Genomic DNA, 19,653 nt, shown 5'->3' with positions numbered 1-19,653 from the left:
GAAACCCCCGTTATAGAAACCCCCCCGTTATAGAAACCCCCCGTTATAGAAACCGCCCGTTATAGAAACCCCCGTTATAGAAACCCCCCGTTATAGAAACCCCCCCGTTATAGATACCGCCTGTTATAGAAACGCCCCCATTATAGATACCATCCGTTATAGAAACCCCCCCATTATAGAAACCCACCGTTATAGAAACCGCCCGTTATAGAAACCCCCGTTATAGAAACCCCCGTTATAGAAACCCCCCGTTATAGAAATCCCCCCGTTATAGATACCGCCCGTTATAGAAACCCCCCATTATAGATACCGCCCGTTATAGAAACCCCCCCATTATAGAAACCCCCCGTTATAGAAACCCCCCCGTTATAGAAACCCCCCGTTATAGAAACCCCCCGTGATAGAAACCGCCCGTTATAGAAACCCCCCCATTATAGATACCGCCCGTTATAGAAACCCCCCATTATAGAAACCCCCCGTTATAGAAACCCCCATTATAGAAACCCCCCGTTATAGAAACCCCCCCGTTATAGAAACCCCCCGTTATAGAAACCCCCCATTATAGAAACCCCCCGTTATAGAAACCCCCATTATAGAAACCCCCCCGTTATAGAAACCCACCGTTATAGAAACCCCCGTTATAGAAACCCCCCATTATAGAAACCCCCGTTATAGAAACCCCCCATTATAGAAACCCCCGTTATAGAAATCCCCCATTATAGAAACCCCCTGTTATAGAAACCCCCCATTATAGAAACCGCCCCGTTATAGAAACCCCCCATTATAGAAACCGCCCCATTATAGAAACCCCCCATTATAGAAACCCCCCGTTATAGAAACCCCCCATTATAGAAACCGCCCCGTTATAGAAACCACCCATTATAGAAACCCCCCGTTATAGAAACCCCCGTTATAGAAACCCCCCCATTATAGAAACCCCCCGTTATAGAAACCCCCCGTTATAGAAACCCCCCATTATAGAAACCCCCCATTATAGAAAACCCCCATTATAGAAACCCACCGTTATAGAAACCCCCGTTATAGAAACCCCTGTTATAGAAACCCACCGTTATAGAAACCCCCGTTATAGAAACCCCCCCGTTATAGAAACCCCCATTATAGAAACCCCCGTTATAGAAACCCCCGTTATAGAAAACCCCCGTTATAGAAACCCGCCGTTATAGAAACCCCCCGTTATAGAAACCCCCCATTATAGAAACCTTCCGTTATAGAAACCCCCATTATAGAAACCCCCCGTTATAGAAACCCCCATTATAGAAACCCCCGTTATAGAAACCCCCCCGTTATAGAAACCCCCGTTATAGAAACCGGCCGTTATAGAAACCCACCGTTATAGAAACCCCCCGTTATAGAAACCCCCATTATAGAAACCCCCCCGTTATAGAAACACACCGTTATAGAAACCCCCGTTATAACTACCCCCCGTTACAGAAACCCCCCCGTTATAGAAACCCCCCCGTTATAGAAACCCCCGTTATAGAAACCCCCCGTTATAGAAACCCCCCCGTTATAGAAAACCCCGTTATAGAAACCCCCCATTATAGAAAACCCCCCGTTATAGAAACCCCCGTTATAGAAACCCCCCCGTTATAGAAATCCCCCGTTATAGAAACCCCCCCGTAATAGAAACCCCCCGTTATAGAAACTCCCCCGTTATAGAAACCCCCGTTATAGAAACCCCCCCGTTATAGATACCGCCCATTATAGAAACCCCCCGTTATAGAAACCCCCCGTTATAGAAACCCCCCCGTTATAGATACCGCCCATTATAGAAACCCCCCCATTATAGAAACCCCCCGTTATAGAAACCCCTGTTATAGAAACCCCCCGTTATAGAAACCCCCCTTTATAGAAAACCCCCCGTTATAGAAACCCCCGTTATAGAAACCCCCCATTATAGAAACCCCTGTTATAGAAACCCCCCGTTATAGAAACCGGCCGTTATAGAAACCCCCCGTTATAGAAACCCCTGTTATAGAAACCCCCCGTTATAGAAACCCCTGTTATAGAAACCCCCCGTTATAGAAAACCCCGTTATAGAAATCCCCGTTATGGAAACCCCCCCATTATAGAAACCCCCTCGTTATAGAAACCCCCATTATAGAAACCCCCGTTATAGAAACCCCCGTTATAGAAACCCCTGTTATAGAATCCCCCGTTATAGAAACCCCCGTTATAGAAACTCCCCCGTTATAGAAACCCTCGTTATAGAAACTGCCCGTTATAGAAACCCCCCGTTATAGAAACCCCCATTATAGAAACCCCCGTTATAGAAACCCCCCCGTTATAGAAACTCCTCGTTATAGAAACCGCCCGTTATAGAAACCCCCGTTATAGAAACCCCCCGTTATAGAAACCCCCCCGTTATAGATACCGCCCGTTATAGAAACGCCCCCATTATAGATACCGCCCGTTATAGAAACCCCCCCATTATAGAAACCCCCCGTTATAGAAACCGCCCGTTATAGAAACCCCCGTTATAGAAACCCCCGTTATAGAAACCCCCCGTTATAGAAACCCCCCCGTTATAGATATCGCCCGTTATAGAAACCCCCCATTATAGATACCGCCCGTTATAGAAACCCCTCCATTATAGAAACCCCCCGTTATAGAAACCCCCATTATAGAAACCCCCCCGTTATAGAAACCCCCCGTTATAGAAACCCCCCGTTATAGAAACCCCCCGTTATAGAAATCCCCCCATTATAGAAACCCCCGTTATAGAAACCCCCATTATAGAAACCCGCCCGTTATAGAAACCCACTGTTATAGAAACCCCCGTTATAGAAACCCCCCATTATAGAAACCCCCGTTATAGAAACCCCCCATTATAGAAACCCCCGTTATAGAAACCCCCCATGATAGAAATCCCCGTTATAGAAACCCCCCATTATAGAAACCCCCTGTTATAGAAACCCCCCATTATAGAAACCGCCCCGTTATAGAAACCCCCCATTATAGAAACCGCCCCATTATAGAAACCCCCCATTATAGAAACCCCCGTTATAGAAACCCCCCATTATAGAAACTCCCCGTTATAGAAACCCCCGTTATAGAAACCCCCCCGTTATAGAAACCCCCCCGTTATAGAAAACCCCGTTATAGAAACCCCCCATTATAGAACCCCCCCGTTATAGAAACCCCCGTTATAGAAACCCCCCCGTTACAGAAACCCCCCGTTATAGAAACCCCCCCGTTATAGAAACCCCCCGTTATAGAAACCCCCCCGTTATAGAAACCCCCCGTTATAGAAACCCCCCGTTATAGAAACCCCCCCGTTATAGAAACCCCCGTTATAGAAACCCCCCCGTTATAGATACCGCCCATCATAGAAACCCCCCGTTATAGAAACCCCCCGTTATAGAAACCCCCGTTATAGAAACCCCCCCGTTATAGATAACGCCCACTATAGAAGCCCCCCCATTATAGAAACCCCCCGTTATAGAAACCCCTGTTATAGAAACCCCCCGTTATAGAAACCCCCCTTTATAGAAACCCCCCCGTTATAGAAACCCCCGTTATAGAAACCCCCCATTATAGAAAACCCTGTTATAGAAACCCCCCGTTATGGAAACCCCCGTTATAGAAATCCCCGTTATAGAAACCCCCCCGTTATAGAAAACCCCGTTATAGAAATCCCCGTTATAGAAACCCCCCCATTATAGAAACCCCCCCGTTATAGAAACCCCCATTATAGAAACCCCCGTTATAGAAACCCCCGTTATAGAAACCCCTGTTATAGAAACTCCCCCGTTATAGAAACCCTCGTTTTAGAAACTGCCCGTTATAGAAACCCCCCGTTATAGAAACCCCCGTTATAGAAACCCCCCATTATAGAAAACCCTGTTATAGAAACCCCCCGTTATAGAAACCCCCGTTATAGAAATCCCCGTTATAGAAACCCCCCCGTTATAGAAAACCCCGTTATAGAAATCCCCGTTATAGAAACCCCCCCATTATAGAAACCCCCCCGTTATAGAAACCCCCATTATAGAAACCCCCGTTATAGAAACCCCCGTTATAGAAACCCCTGTTATAGAAACTCCCCCGTTATAGAAACCCTCGTTTTAGAAACTGCCCGTTATAGAAACCCCCCGTTATAGAAACCCCCGTTATAGAAACCCCCCCGTTATAGAAACCCCCCGTTATAGAAACCGCCCGTTATAGAAACCCCCGTTATAGAAACCCGTTATAGAACCCCCCCGTTATAGATACCGCCCGTTATAGAAACGCCGCCATTATAGATACCGCCCGTTATAGAAACCCCCCCATTATAGAAACCCCCCGTTATAGAAACCGCCCGTTATAGAAACCCCCGTTATAGAAACCCCCGTTATAGAAACCCCCCGTTATAGAAACCCCCCCGTTATAGAAACCGGCCGTTATAGAAACCCCCCGTTATAGAAACCCCTGTTATAGAAACCCCTGTTATAGAAACCCCCCGTTATAGAAACCCCCCTTTATAGAAACCCCCCCGTTATTGGATCCCCCGTTATAGAAACCCCCCATTATAGAAACCCCCGTTATAGATACCCCCCGTTATAGAAATCCCCCCGTTATAGAAACCCCCCCGTTATAGAAACCCCCGTTATAGAAACCCCCCCGTTATAGAAACCCCCCCGTTATAGAAAACCCCGTTATAGAAACCCCCCATTATAGAAACCCCCCCGTTATAGAAACCCCCGTTATAGAAACCCCCCCGTTATAGAAACCCACCGTTATAGAAACCCCCATTATAGAAACCCCCATTATAGAAACACCCCCGTTATAGAAACCCCCCATTATAGAAACCCCCCGTTATAGAAACCCCCATTATAGAAACCCCCCCGTTATAGAAACCCACCGTTATAGAAACCCCCATTATAGAAAACCCCCATTATAGAAACCCCCGTTATAGAAACCCCCCATTATAGAAACCCCCATTTTAGAAACCCCCCGTTATAGAAATCCCCCATTATAGAAACCCCCTGTTATAGAAACCCCCATTATAGAAACCGCCCCGTTATAGAAACCCCCCATTATAGAAACCGCCCCATTATAGAAACCCCCCATTATAGAAACCCCCCGTTATAGAAACCCCCCATTATAGAAACCGCCCCGTTATAGAAACCACCCATTATAGAAACCCCCCGTTATAGAAACCCCCGTTATAGAAACCCCCCATTATAGAAACCCCCCGTTATAGAAAACCCCCGTTATAGAAAACCCCCATTATAGAAACCCCCCATTATAGAAACCCACCGTTATAGAAACCCCCGTTATAGAAACCCCTGTTATAGAAACCCACCGTTATAGAAACCCCCGTTATAGAAACCCCCCGTTATAGAAATCCCCCCGTTATAGATACCGCCCGTTATAGAAACCCCCCATTATAGATACCGCCCGTTATAGAAACCCCCCCATTATAGAAACCCCCCGTTATAGAAACCCCCCCGTTATAGAAACCCCCCGTTATAGAAACCCCCCGTGATAGAAACCGCCCGTTATAGAAACCCCCCCATTATAGATACCGCCCGTTATAGAAACCCCCCATTATAGAAACCCCCCGTTATAGAAACCCCCATTATAGAAACCCCCCGTTATAGAAACCCCCCGTTATAGAAACCCCCATTATAGAAAACCCCCCGTTATAGAAACCCCCCCGTTATAGAAACCCCCCGTTATAGAAACCCACCATTATAGAAACCCCCCGTTATAGAAACCCCCATTATAGAAACCCCCCCGTTATAGAAACCCACCGTTATAGAAACCCCCGTTATAGAAACCCCCCATTATAGAAACCCCCGTTATAGAAACCCTCCATTATAGAAACCCCCGTTATAGAAATCCCCCATTATAGAAACCCCCTGTTATAGAAACCCCCCATTATAGAAACCGCCCCATTAAAGAAACCCCCCATTATAGAAACCGCCCCATTATAGAAACCCCCATTATAGAAACCCCCCGTTATAGAAACCCCCCATTATAGAAACCGCCCCGTTATAGAAACCACCCATTATAGAAACCCCCCGTTATAGAAACCCCCATTATAGAAACCCCCCCATTATAGAAACCCCCCGTTATAGAAACCCCCCGTTATAGAAACCCCCCATTATAGAAACCCCCCATTATAGAAACCCCCCATTATAGAAACCCACCGTTATAGAAACCCCCGTTATAGAAACCCCTGTTATAGAAACCCACCGTTATAGAAACCCCCGTTATAGAAACCCCCCCGTTATAGAAACCCCCATTATAGAAACCCCCGTTATAGAAACCCCCGTTATAGAAAACCCCCGTTATAGAAACCCGCCGTTATAGAAACCCCCCGTTATAGAAACCCCCCATTATAGAAACCTTCCGTTATAGAAACCCCCATTATAGAAACCCCCCGTTATAGAAACCCCCATTATAGAAACCCCCGTTATAGAAACCCCCCCGTTATAGAAACCCCCGTTATAGAAACCGGCCGTTATAGAAACCCACCGTTATAGAAACCCCCCGTTATAGAAACCCCCATTATAGAAACCCCCCCATTATAGAAACCCCCCATTATAGAAACCCCCCGTTATAGAAACCCCCCATTATAGAAACCGCCCCGTTATAGAAACCACCCATTATAGAAACCCCCCGTTATAGAAACCCCCGTTATAGAAACCCCCCATTATAGAAACCCCCCGTTATAGAAAACCCCCGTTATAGAAAACCCCCATTATAGAAACCCCCCATTATAGAAACCCACCGTTATAGAAACCCCCGTTATAGAAACCCCTGTTATAGAAACCCACCGTTATAGAAACCCCCGTTATAGAAACCCCCCGTTATAGAAATCCCCCCGTTATAGATACCGCCCGTTATAGAAACCCCCCATTATAGATACCGCCCGTTATAGAAACCCCCCCATTATAGAAACCCCCCGTTATAGAAACCCCCCCGTTATAGAAACCCCCCGTTATAGAAACCCCCCGTGATAGAAACCGCCCGTTATAGAAACCCCCCCATTATAGATACCGCCCGTTATAGAAACCCCCCATTATAGAAACCCCCCGTTATAGAAACCCCCATTATAGAAACCCCCCGTTATAGAAACCCCCCGTTATAGAAACCCCCATTATAGAAAACCCCCCGTTATAGAAACCCCCCCGTTATAGAAACCCCCCGTTATAGAAACCCACCATTATAGAAACCCCCCGTTATAGAAACCCCCATTATAGAAACCCCCCCGTTATAGAAACCCACCGTTATAGAAACCCCCGTTATAGAAACCCCCCATTATAGAAACCCCCGTTATAGAAACCCTCCATTATAGAAACCCCCGTTATAGAAATCCCCCATTATAGAAACCCCCTGTTATAGAAACCCCCCATTATAGAAACCGCCCCATTAAAGAAACCCCCCATTATAGAAACCGCCCCATTATAGAAACCCCCATTATAGAAACCCCCCGTTATAGAAACCCCCCATTATAGAAACCGCCCCGTTATAGAAACCACCCATTATAGAAACCCCCCGTTATAGAAACCCCCATTATAGAAACCCCCCCATTATAGAAACCCCCCGTTATAGAAACCCCCCGTTATAGAAACCCCCCATTATAGAAACCCCCCATTATAGAAACCCCCCATTATAGAAACCCACCGTTATAGAAACCCCCGTTATAGAAACCCCTGTTATAGAAACCCACCGTTATAGAAACCCCCGTTATAGAAACCCCCCCGTTATAGAAACCCCCATTATAGAAACCCCCGTTATAGAAACCCCCGTTATAGAAAACCCCCGTTATAGAAACCCGCCGTTATAGAAACCCCCCGTTATAGAAACCCCCCATTATAGAAACCTTCCGTTATAGAAACCCCCATTATAGAAACCCCCCGTTATAGAAACCCCCATTATAGAAACCCCCGTTATAGAAACCCCCCCGTTATAGAAACCCCCGTTATAGAAACCGGCCGTTATAGAAACCCACCGTTATAGAAACCCCCCGTTATAGAAACCCCCATTATAGAAACCCCCCCGTTATAGAAACACACCGTTATAGAAACCCCCGTTATAGATACCCCCCGTTACAGAAACCCCCCCGTTATAGAAACCCCCCCGTTATAGAAACCCCCGTTATAGAAACCCCCCGTTATAGAAACCCCCCGTTATAGAAAACCCCGTTATAGAAACCCCCCATTATAGAAAACCCCCCGTTATAGAAACCCCCGTTATAGAAACCCCCCCGTTATAGAAATCCCCCGTTATAGAAACCCCCCCGTAATAGAAACCCCCCGTTATAGAAACTCCCCCGTTATAGAAACCCCCGTTATAGAAACCCCCCCGTTATAGATACCGCCCATTATAGAAACCCCCCGTTATAGAAACCCCCCGTTATAGAAACCCCCCCGTTATAGATACCGCCCATTATAGAAACCCCCCCATTATAGAAACCCCCCGTTATAGAAACCCCTGTTATAGAAACCCCCCGTTATAGAAACCCCCCTTTATAGAAAACCCCCCGTTATACAAACCCCCGTTATAGAAACCCCCCATTATAGAAACCCCTGTTATAGAAACCCCCCGTTATAGAAACCGGCCGTTATAGAAACCCCCCGTTATAGAAACCCCTGTTATAGAAACCCCCCGTTATAGAAACCCCTGTTATAGAAACACCCCGTTATAGAAAACCCCGTTATAGAAATCCCCGTTATGGAAACCCCCCCATTATAGAAACCCCCTCGTTATAGAAACCCCCATTATAGAAACCCCCGTTATAGAAACCCCCGTTATAGAAACCCCTGTTATAGAATCCCCCGTTATAGAAACCCCCGTTATAGAAACTCCCCCGTTATAGAAACCCTCGTTATAGAAACTGCCCGTTATAGAAACCCCCCGTTATAGAAACCCCCATTATAGAAACCCCCGTTATAGAAACCCCCCCGTTATAGAAACTCCCCGTTATAGAAACCGCCCGTTATAGAAACCCCCGTTATAGAAACCCCCCGTTATAGAAACCCCCCCGTTATAGATACCGCCCGTTATAGAAACGCCCCCATTATAGATACCGCCCGTTATAGAAACCCCCCCATTATAGAAACCCCCCGTTATAGAAACCGCCCGTTATAGAAACCCCCGTTATAGAAACCCCCGTTATAGAAACCCCCCGTTATAGAAACCCCCCCGTTATAGATATCGCCCGTTATAGAAACCCCCCATTATAGATACCGCCCGTTATAGAAACCCCTCCATTATAGAAACCCCCCGTTATAGAAACCCCCATTATAGAAACCCCCGTTATAGAAACCCCCCATGATAGAAATCCCCGTTATAGAAACCCCCCATTATAGAAACCCCCTGTTATAGAAACCCCCCATTATAGAAACCGCCCCGTTATAGAAACCCCCCATTATAGAAACCGCCCCATTATAGAAACCCCCCATTATAGAAACCCCCCGTTATAGAAACCCCCCATTATAGAAACTCCCCGTTATAGAAACCCCCGTTATAGAAACCCCCCCGTTATAGAAACCCCCCCGTTATAGAAAACCCCGTTATAGAAACCCCCCATTATAGAACCCCCCCGTTATAGAAACCCCCGTTATAGAAACCCTCCCGTTACAGAAACCCCCCGTTATAGAAACCCCCCCGTTATAGAAACCCCCCGTTATAGAAACCCCCCGTTATAGAAACCCCCCGTTATAGAAACCCCCCCGTTATAGAAACCCCCGTTATAGAAACCCCCCCGTTATAGATACCGCCCATCATAGAAACCCCCCGTTATAGAAACCCCCCGTTATAGAAACCCCCGTTATAGAAACCCCCCCGTTATAGATAACGCCCACTATAGAAGCCCCCCCATTATAGAAATCCCCCGTTATAGAAACCCCTGTTATAGAAACCCCCCGTTATAGAAACCCCCCTTTATAGAAACCCCCCCGTTATAGAAACCCCCGTTATAGAAACCCCCCATTATAGAAAACCCTGTTATAGAAACCCCCCGTTATAGAAACCCCCGTTATAGAAATCCCCGTTATAGAAACCCCCCCGTTATAGAAAACCCCGTTATAGAAATCCCCGTTATAGAAACCCCCCATTATAGAAACCCCCCCGTTATAGAAACCCCCATTATAGAAACCCCCGTTATAGAAACCCCTGTTATAGAAACCCCCCCGTTATAGAAACCCCCGTTATAGAAACTCCCCCGTTATAGAAACCCTCGTTATAGAAACTGCCCGTTATAGAAACCCCCCGTTATAGAAACCCCCGTTATAGAAACCCCCCCGTTATAGAAACCCCCCGTTATAGAAACCGCCCGTTATAGAAACCCCCGTTATAGAAACCCCCCGTTATAGAACCCCCCCGTTATAGATACCGCCCGTTATAGAAACGCCGCCATTATAGATACCGCCCGTTATAGAAACCCCCCCATTATAGAAACCCCCCGTTATAGAAACCGCCCGTTATAGAAACCCCCGTTATAGAAACCCCCGTTATAGAAACCCCCCGTTATAGAAACCCCCCCGTTATAGAAACCGGCCGTTATAGAAACCCCCCGTTATAGAAACCCCTGTTATAGAAACCCCCCGTTATAGAAACCCCTGTTATAGAAACCCCCCGTTATAGAAACCCCCCTTTATAGAAACCCCCCCGTTATTGGATCCCCCGTTATAGAAACCCCCCATTATAGAAACCCCCGTTATAGATACCCCCGTTATAGAAATCCCCCCGTTATAGAAACCCCCCCGTTATAGAAACCCCCGTTATAGAAACCCCCCCGTTATAGAAACCCCCCCGTTATAGAAAACCCCGTTATAGAAACCCCCCATTATAGAAACCCCCCCGTTATAGAAACCCCCTGTTATAGAAACCCCCCCGTTATAGAAACCCCCGTTATAGAAACACCCCCGTTATAGAAACCCCCCATTATAGAAACCCCCCGTTATAGAAACCCCCATTATAGAAACCCCCCCGTTATAGAAACCCACCGTTATAGAAACCCCCATTATAGAAACCCCCCATTATAGAAACCCCCGTTATAGAAACCCCCCATTATAGAAACCCCCATTTTAGAAACCCCCCGTTATAGAAATCCCCCATTATAGAAACCCCCTGTTATAGAAACCCCCCATTATAGAAACCGCCCCGTTATAGAAACCCCCCATTATAGAAACCGCCCCATTATAGAAACCCCCCATTATAGAAACCCCCCGTTATAGAAACCCCCCATTATAGAAACCGCCCCGTTATAGAAACCACCCATTATAGAAACCCCCCGTTATAGAAACCCCCGTTATAGAAACCCCCCATTATAGAAACCCCCCGTTATAGAAACCCCCCGTTATAGAAACCCCCCATTATAGAAACCCCCCATTATAGAAACCCCCCATTATAGAAACCCACCGTTATAGAAACCCCCGTTATAGAAACCCCTGTTATAGAAACCCACCGTTATAGAAACCCCCGTTATAGAAACCCCCCGTTATAGAAACCCCCATTATAGAAACCCCCGTTATAGAAACCCCCGTTATAGAAAACCCCCGTTATAGAAACCCGCCGTTATAGAAACCCCCCGTTATAGAAACCCACCATTATAGAAACCTTCCGTTATAGAAACCCCCATTATAGAAACCCCCCGTTATAGAAACCCCCATTATAGAAACCCCCGTTATAGAAACCCCCCCGTTATAGAAACCCCCGTTATAGAAACCGGCCGTTATAGAAACCCACCGTTATAGAAACCCCCATTATAGAAACCCCCGTTATAGAAACCCCCCCGTTATAGAAACCCCCGTTATAGAAACCCACCGTTATAGAAACACCCCCGTTACAGAAACACACCGTTATAGAAACCCCCGTTATAGATACCCCCCGTTATAGAAACCCCCCGTTATAGAAACCCCCCGTTATAGAAACCCCCGTTATAGAAACACCCCCGTTATAGAAACCCCCCCGTTATAGAAAACCCCGTTATAGAAACCCCCCATTATAGAAACCCCCCCGTTATAGAAACCCCCGTTATAGAAACCCCCCCGTTATAGAAATCCCCCGTTATAGAAACCCCCCCGTAATAGAAACCCCCCGTTATAGAAACTCCCCCGTTATAGAAACCCCCGTTATAGAAACCCCCCCGTTATAGATACCGCCCATTATAGAAACCCCCCGTTATAGAAACCCCCGTTATAGAAACCCCCCCATTATAGATACCGCCCGTTATAGAAACCCCCCATTATAGAAACCCCCCTTATAGAAACCCCCATTATAGAAACCCCCCCGTTATAGAAACCCCCCGTTATAGAAACCACCATTATAGAAAACCCCCCGTTATAGAAACCCCCCGTTATAGAAACCCCCCGTTATAGAAACCCCCCCATTATAGAAACCCCCCGTTATAGAAACCCCATTATAGAAACCCCCCCGTTATAGAAACCCACCGTTATAGAAACCCCCGTTATAGAAATCCCCCATTATAGAAACCCCCGTTATAGAAACCCCCCATTATAGAAATCCCCGTTATAGAAACCCCCCATTATAGAAACCCCCTGTTATAGAAACCCCCCATTATAGAAACCGCCCCGTTATAGAAACCCCCCATTATAGAAACCGCCCCATTATAGAAATCCCCCATTATAGAAACCCCCCGTTATAGAAACCCCCCATTATAGAAACTCCCCGTTATAGAAACCCCCGTTATAGAAACCCCCCCGTTATAGAAACCCCCCATTATAGAAAACCCCGTTATAGAAACCCCCCATTATAGAACCCCCCCCGTTATAGAAACCCCCGTTATAGAAACCCCCCCGTTACAGAAACCCCCCGTTATAGAAACCCCCATTATAGAAACCCCCCGTTATAGAAACACCCCCGTTATAGAAACCCCCCGTTATAGAAACCCCCCCGTTATAGAAACCGCCCGTTATAGAAACCCCCCCGTTATAGAAACCCCCGTTATAGAAACCCCCCGTTATTGATACCGCCCATCATAGAAACCCCCCGTTATAGAAACCCCCCGTTATAGAAACCCCCATTATAGAAACCCCCCCGTTATAGATAACGCCCACTATAGAAGCCCCCCCATTATAGAAACACCCCGTTATAGAAACCCCTGTTATAGAAACCCCCCGTTATAGAAACCCCCCTTTATAGAAACCCCCCCGTTATAGAAACCCCCGTTATAGAAACCCCCATTATAGAAACCCCTGTTATAGAAACCCCCCGTTATAGAAACCCCCGTTATAGAAATCCCCGTTATAGAAACCCCCCCGTTATAGAAACCCCGTTATAGAAATCCCCGTTATAGAAACCCCCCCATTATAGAAACCCCCCCGTTGTAGAAACCCCCATTATAGAAACCCCCGTTATAGAAACCCCCGTTATAGAAACCCCTGTTATAGAAACCCCCCCGTTATAGAAACTCCCCCGTTTTAGATACCGCCCGTTATAGAAACCCCCCCATTATAGAAACCCCCCGTTATAGAAACCGCCCGTTATAGAAACCCCCGTTATCGAAACCCCCGTTATAGAAACCCCCCGTTATAGAAACCCCCCCTTTATAGATATCGCCCGTTATAGAAACCCCCCATTATAGATACCGCCCGTTATAGAAACCCCCCCATGATAGAAACCCCCCGTTATAGAAACCCCCATTATAGAAACCCCCCCGTTATAGAAATCCCCCGTTATAGAAACCCCCATTATAGAAACCCCACCGTTATAGAAACCCCCCCGTTATAGAAACCCCCCGTTATAGAAACTCCCCCATTATAGAAACCCCCCGTTAGAGAAACCCCCATTATAGAAACCCCCCCGTTATAGAAACACACTGTTATAGAAACCCCCGTTATAGAAACCCCCCATTATAGAAACCCCCGTTATAGAAACGCCCCCATTATAGAAACCCCCCGTTATAGAAACCGCCCGTTATAGAAACCCCCGTTATCGAAACCCCCGTTATAGAAACCCCCCGTTATAGAAACCCCCCCGTTATAGATATCGCCCGTTATAGAAACCCCCCATTATAGATACCGCCCGTTATAGAAACCCCCCCCATTATAGAAACCCCCCGTTATAGAAACCCCCATTATAGAAACCCCCCCCGTTATAGAAATCCCCCGTTATAGAAACCCCCCATTATAGAAACCCCACCGTTATAGAAACCCCCCGTTATAGAAACCCCCCGTTATAGAAACTCCCCCATTATAGAAACCCCCCGTTAGAGAAACCCCCATTATAGAAACCCCCCCGTTATAGAAACCCACTGTTATAGAAACCCCCGTTATAGAAACCCCCCATTATAGAAACCCCCGTTATAGAAATCCCCCATTATAGAAACCCCCGTTATAGAAACCCCCCATTATAGAAATCCCCGTTATAGAAACCCCCCATTATAGAAACCCCCTGTTATAGAAACCCCCCATTATAGAAACCGCCCCGTTATAGAAACCCCCCATTATAGAAACCGCCGCATTATAGAAATCCCCCATTATAGAAACCCCCCGTTATAGAAACCCCCCATTATAGAAACTCCCCGTTATAGAAACCCCCGTTATAGAAACCCCCCCGTTATAGAAACCCCCTGTTATAGAAAACCCCGTTATAGAAACCCCCCATGATAGAACCCCCCCGTTATAGAAACCCCCGTTAGAGAAACCCCCCCGTTACAGAAACCCCCCGTTATAGAAACCCCCCATTATAGAAACCCCCCGTTATAGAAACCCCCCCGTTATAGAAACCCCCCGTTATAGAAACCCCCCCCGTTATAGAAACCGCCCGTTATAGAAACCGCCCCGTTATAGAAACCCCCGTTATAGAAACCCCCCCGTTATAGATAGCGCCCATCATAGAAACCCCCCGTTATAGAAACCCCCCGTTATAGAAACCCCCATTATAGAAACCCCCCCGTTATAGATAACGCCCACTATAGAAGCCCCCCCATTATAGAAACCCCCCGTTATAGAAACCCCTGTTATAGAAACCCCCCGTTATAGAAACCCCCCTTTATAGAAACCCCCCCGTTATAGAAACCCCCGTTATAGAAACCCCCATTATAGAAACCCCTGTTATAGAAACCCCCCGTTATAGAAACCCCCGTTATAGAAATCCCCGTTATAGAAACCCCCCCGTTATAGAAACCCCGTTATAGAAATCCCCGTTATAGAAACCCCCCCATTATAGAAACCCCCCCCGTTGCAGAAACCCCCATTATAGAAACCCCCGTTATAGAAACCCCCGTTATAGAAACTCCTGTTATAGAAACCCCCCCGTTATAGAAACCCCCGTTATAGAAACTCCCCCGTTATAGAAACCCTCGTTATAGAAACTGCCCGTTATAGAAACCCCCCGTTATAGAAACCCCCGTTATAGAAACCCCCCCGTTATAGAAACCCCCCATTATAGAAACCGCCCATTATAGAAACCCCCGTTATAGAAACCCCCCGTTATAGAACCCCCCCGTTATAGATACCGCCCGTTATAGAAACGCCGCCATTATAGATACCACCCGTTATAGAAACCCCCCCATTATAGAAACCCCCCGTTATAGAAACCGCCCGTTATAGAAACCCCCGTTATAGAAACCCCCCGTTATAGAAACCCCCCGTTATAGATACCGCCCGTTATAGAAACCCCCCATTATAGATACCGCCCGTTATAGAAACCCCTCCATTATAGAAACCCCCCGTTATAGAAACTCTCCCGTTATAGAAACACCCCGTTATAGAAACCCCCCGTTATAGAAACCCCCCCATTATAGATACCGCCCGTTATAGAAACCCCCCATTATAGAAACCCCCCGTTATAGAAACCCCCATTATAGAAACCACCCCGTTATAGAAACCCCCCGTTATAGAAACCCCCATTATAGAAACCCCACCGTTATAGAAACCCCCCGTTATAGAAAGCCCCCCGTTGTAGAAACTCCCCCATTATAGAAACCCCCCGTTATAGAAACCCCCATTATAGAAACCCCCCCGTTATAGAAACCCACCGTTATAGAAACCCCCGTTATAGAAACCCCCCATTATAGAAACCCCCGTTATAGAAACCCCCCATTATAGAAACCCCCGTTATAGAAACTCCCCGTTATAGAAATCCCCGTTATAGAAACCCCCCATTATAGAAACCCCCTGTTATAGAAACCCCCCATTATAGAAACCGCCCCGTTATAGAAACCCCCCATTATAGAAACCGCCCCATTATAGAAACTCCCCGTTATAGAAACCCCCGTTATAGAAACCCCACATTATAGAAACCCCCCTTTATAGAAACCCCCCATTATAGAAACCCACCGTTATAGAAACCCCCGTTATAGAAACCCCTGTTATAGAAACCCACCGTTATAGAAACCCCCGTTATAGAAACCCCCCCGTCATAGAAACCCCCATTATAGAAACTCCCGTTATAGAAACCCCCGTTATAGAAACCCCCCGTTATAGAAACCCACCGTTATAGAAACCCCCCGTTATAGAAACCCCCCATTATAGAAACCCCCCGTTATAGAAACCCCCATTATAGAAACCCCCCGTTATAGAAACCCCCCGTTATAGAAACCCCTGTTATAGGAACCCCCCCGTTATAGAAACCCCCATTATAGAAACCCCCGTTATAGAAACCCCCCCGTTATAGAAACCCCCATTATAGAAACCCCCATTATAGAAACCCCCGTTATAGAAACCGGCCGTTATACAAACCCACCGTTATAGAAACCCCCCGTTATAGAAACCCCCATTATAGAAAACCCCCCGTTATAGAAACCCACCGTTATAGAAACCCCCGTTATAGAAACCCCCCGTTGTAGAAACCGCCCCGTTATAGAAACCCCCCCGTTATAGAAACCCCCGTTATAGAAACCCCCCCGTTATAGAAACCCCCCCGTTATAGAAACCCCCGTTATAGAAACCCCCCATTATAGAAACCCCCCGTTATAGAAACCCCCGTTATAGAAACCACCCCGTTATAGAAACCCCCCGTTATAGAAAACGCCCCGTTATAGAAACACCCCATTGTAGAAACCGCCCCATTATAGAATTCCCCCATTATAGAAACCCCCGTTATAGAAACCCCCCATTATAGAAACTCCCCGTTATAGAAACCCCCGTTATAGAAACCCCCCCGTTATAGAAACCCCCCCGTTATAGAAAACCCCGTTATAGAAACCCCCCATTATAGAACACCCCCGTTATAGAAACCCCCGTTATAGAAACCCCCCCGTTACAGAAACCCCCCGTTATAGAAACCCCCCCATTATAGAAACCCCCCGTTATAGAAACCCCCCCGTTATAGAAACCCCCCGTTATAGAAACCCCCCCGTTATAGAAACCCCCGTTATAGAAACCCCCCCGTTATAGATACCGCCCATCATAGAAACCCCCCGTTATAGAAACTCCCCGTTATAGAAACCCCCATTATAGAAACCCCCCCGTTTAGATAACGCCCACTATAGAAGCCCCCCCATTATAGAAACCCCCCGTTATAGAAACCCCTGTTATAGAAACACCCCGTTATAGAAACCCCCCTTTATAGAAACCCCTCCGTTATAGAAACCCCCGTCATAGAAACCCCCCATTATAGAAACCCCTGTTATAGAAACCCCCCGTTATAGAAACCCCCGTTATAGAAATCCCCGTTATAGAAACCCCCCCGTTATAGAAACCCCGTTATAGAAATCCCCGTTATAGAAACCCCCCCATTATAGAAACCCCCCCATTATAGAAACCCCCATTATAGAAACCCCCGTTATAGAAACCCCCGTTATAGAAACCCCTGTTATAGAAACCCCCCCGTTATAGAAACCCCCGTTATAGAAACTCCCCCGTTATCGAAACCCTCGTTATAGAAACTGCCCGTTATAGAAACCCCCCGTTATAGAAACCCCCGTTATAGAAACCCCCCCCGTTATAGAAACACCCCGTTATAGAAACCGCCCGTTATAGAAACCCCCGTTATAGAAACCCCCCGTTATAGAACCCCCCCGTTATAGATACCGCCCGTTATAGAAACGCCGCCATTATAGATACCGCCCGTTATAGAAACCCCCCCATTATAGAAACCCCCCGTTATAGAAACCGGCCGTTATAGAAGCCCCCGTTATAGAAACCCCCCGTTATAGAAACCCCCCCGTTATAGATACCGCCCGTTATCGAAACCCCCCATTATAGATACCGCCCGTTATAGAAACCCCTCCATTATAGAAACCCCCCGTTATAGAAACTCTCCCGTTATAGAAACCCGCCGTTATAGAAACCCCCCGTTATAGAAACCCCCCATTATAGATATCGCCCGTTATAGAAACCCCACATTATAGAAACCCCCCGTTATAGAAACCCCCATTATAGAAACCCCCCGTTATAGAAACCCCCCGTTATAGAAACCCCCATTATAGAAACCCCACCGTTATAGAAACCCCCCGTTATAGAAAGCCCCCCGTTATAGAAAACCCCCCATTATAGAAACCCCCCGTTATAGAAACCCCCATTATAGAAACCCCCCGTTATAGAAACCCACCGTTATAGAAACCCCCGTTATAGAAACCCCCATTATAGAAACCCCCGTTATAGAAACCCCCCATTATAGAAACCCCCGTTATAGAAACCCCCCGTTATAGAAATCCCCGTTATAGAAACCCCCCATTATAGAAACCCCCTGTTATAGAAACCCCCCATTATAGAAACCGCCCCGTTATAGAAACCCCCCATTATAGAAACCGCCCCATTATAGAAACACCCCGTTATAGAAACCCCCGTTATAGAAACCCCACATTATAGAAACCCCCCATTATAGAAACCCCCCATTATAGAAACCGCCCCGTTATAGAAACCCCCCATTATAGAAACCGCCCCATTATAGAAACACCCCGTTATAGAAACCCCCGTTATAGAAACCCCACATTATAGAAACCCCCCATTATAGAAACCCCCCGTTATAGAAACCCCCATTATAGAAAACCCCCCGTTATAGAAACCCACCGTTATAGAAACCCCCGTTATAGAAACCCCCCGTTATAGAAACCCCCCCGTTATAGAAACCCCCCCGTTATAGAAACCCCCGTTATAGAAACCCCCCCGTTATAGAAACCCCCCGTTATAGAAACCCCCGTTATAGAAACCCCCCATTATAGAAACCCCCCCCGTTATAGAAACCCCCGTTATAGAAACCCCCCCGTTATAGAAACCCCCCGTTATAGAAACCCCCCCTTTATAGTAACCCCCGTTATAGAAACCCCCCCGTTATAGAAACCCCCCGTTATAGAAACCCCCCCGTTATAGAAACCCCCCGTTATAGAAACCCCCCCGTTATAGAAACCACCGTTATAGAAACCCCCCCGTTATAGATACCGCCCATTATAGAAACCCCCCGTTATAGAAACCCCCGTTACAGAAACCCCCCAGTTATAGATACCGCCCATTATAGAAACCCCCCATTATAGAAACCCCCCGTTATAGAAACCCCCGTTATAGAAACCCCCCATTATAGAAACCCCCCTTTATAGAAACCCCCCCGTTATAGAAACCCCCGTTATAGAAACCCCCCATTATAGAAACCCCTGTTATAGAAACCCCCCGTTATAGAAACCGGCCGTTATAGAAACCCCCCGTTATAGAAACCCCTGTTATAGAAACCCCCCGTTATAGAAACCCCTGTTATAGAAACCCCCCATTATAGAAACCCCCCCGTTATAGA

The sequence above is a fragment of the Somniosus microcephalus genome, chromosome 9 (genome assembly GCF_052327205.1).
Source record: "Somniosus microcephalus isolate GS21.2 chromosome 9, FLI_Smic_1.0, whole genome shotgun sequence".
Lineage (NCBI taxonomy): Eukaryota > Metazoa > Chordata > Chondrichthyes > Squaliformes > Somniosidae > Somniosus > Somniosus microcephalus.
The sequence above is the reverse complement of the archived record's forward strand: the minus strand, read 5'-3'. Positions refer to the sequence as shown.